Here is a 2,268-nt window from a genome sequence, read left to right on the forward strand (position 1 = left end):
CCAAATAGTTCGTTTTAAGGCAGACTTTCTAACTAACGAGTTGGGTGAGCACCTTGTTTTCAACCAATTTCTAAGTACCCCTGCCCCCAGCCTCTCCCTTCCAATCTCCCTGAGAGCTCCGCCTAGAGTCTGCCCGTAGCTAACGTTAGTTTTGCTCATAGAAATGTAACTGAGGGAAACACCTGGCGGGTGGCGGGGATCAGGTCTCGAGAACACCGCAGCTCTGGATTTTGGCTCAGATCGTAGAGGGATGGAGCATGGCAGGCTCTGCGCTGGGAGTGGAGCTGACGATTCTCTCTCCAGGGCACCGGGTGGCTCCGTCTGTTGAGCCTGGGCCTCTGGATTTCAGCTCAGGTCCTGATCTCAGGGTCATGACCCGAGCCCCCGCTGAGCGGCTGGTGCCCACTCGGCAACTCCCTCTGCTCGTCCTCTTGCTCTCCTTGTAAAAAAACCACCAAAACGATTCTTTCTCTCCCTGTCCCTCTGCCCCTCCCCTGCCCCTGCTCCCCCCTTCCCCCCCCAAAAAAAGAATGAGCATCATAGTACTAATCACAATACTGAAAAGCTGGAATCAACTAGAATGTCCATCAGTAATGGTCCCTGCCTACCTCAGGGAAACCGCCTTGGGCCTCAGGCTGCTGGGGGTCTCTAGGCCTCTTGCTTGGTGGCACAGCAAAACTGTGATAAAAACAGCAGGAGCGGACTTAACCAGTCTCCCTTCGACCAACTCGTGGGTAAGTTAATACTCTCCCTCGTTTCTCTGGGAAAGCCCAATTCTGCCCACACTGTCACTTGTCCAGGCCGGTTGTATTCGCTGCTGTGATGACGTGACCTCACGTGACATCATACTAAGTTAGATATGAAGGGGAGGGCAGCCCGGGTGGCTCAGCAGTTTAGCGCCACCTTCAGCCCAGGGCGTGGTCCTGGGGTCCCGGGATCGAGTCCCGCGTCGGTCTCCCTGCATGGAGCCTGCTTCTCCCCCCTCTGCCTGGGTCTCTCCTTCTCTTTCTCTCTGTGTCTCTCATGAATAAATAAATAAAATCTTTAAAAAAAAAGATATGAAGGGGAAAGTGAGCTGTTCCTATGAAAACTAGGTTGAACACTTTGGACAGATTCAGTAAAGAAACGCTGCTAAGCTTTGACGTGGAGGGACCTGGAGGGTATGATGCTGAGTGAAGTAAGTCAATCAGAAAAGGACAAACATATATGGTCTCATTCATTTGGGGAATATAAAAATTAGTGAAAGGGAATAAAGGGGAAAGGAGAGAAAATGGGTAGGAAATATCAGAAAGGGAGACAGAACATAAAGACTTCTAACTCTGGGAAACGAACTGGGGTGGTGGAAGGGGAGGGGGGCGGGGGGTGAGGGTGACTGGGTGACGGGCACTGAGGGGGGCACTTGATGGGATGAGCACTGGGTGTTATTCTATATGCTGGCAAATTGAACTCCAATAAAAAAATTAAAAAAAAAACGCTGCTAAGGAAAAAAAAAACTATTTTCAAATTACATAACACAGAGAAGTGAAAAGTTCTAGATTCTCTTCACTTTAAGACACCCAATAAGGAAAAGTACAGGTGCACTGTGGGCACCAGGCCAGGTGCTGTGTGGGTGGGCTGAGTCCACGTACAGGCCGTCCAGCGCAGTCCCTGTGGTTCCAGGGCCCTACCTGCTTCCCTGCCCCTTCCGGCCTCAGAACCATCCGCTCTGGGTGGTAACAGGAGGCCCCGCTAACTCGGGCGTAGTTTCTATGAGACAAAGGTGTAACGCCAGCCAGCAGGCCAGCCCGAAGAATGAAAACTGAGCCACACAGGTGGTTAGTGAATGAGTGTTCACATGCATGTTTTCATTTAGGGTCCTCGAACTTTTTCTGGAAAGGTCTACATAGTAGTTATTTTAGGCTTTAGTCAGGCTCTGTCCCAACTATTCAAATCTGCCATCGTTTTTGTGCCAAACAGAAGCTTCCCTGGATGACCCAGAAATGCATGCGCACTGCTGTGTTCCAATAAAACTTTATTTTGGACACTACATTTGAATTTCATATAATTTTCACATGTCACAAAATTTTGTTATTTTTAAATTTTTTCAAGCATTTAAAAATGTAAGAACCCTTCTTTTTTTTAAAGATTTTATTATTTATTCATGAGAAACACAGAGAGAGAGAGAGTCAGAGACACAGGCAGAGGGAGAAGCCGGCTCCATGCAGGGAGCCCAACGCGGGACTCGATCCTGGGTCTCCAGGATCAGGCTCTGGCCGAAGGCGGTGCTAA

This window comes from Nyctereutes procyonoides, unplaced genomic scaffold (genome assembly GCF_905146905.1).
Source record: "Nyctereutes procyonoides isolate TBG_1078 unplaced genomic scaffold, NYPRO_anot_genome, whole genome shotgun sequence".
Classification (NCBI taxonomy): Eukaryota; Metazoa; Chordata; class Mammalia; order Carnivora; family Canidae; genus Nyctereutes; species Nyctereutes procyonoides.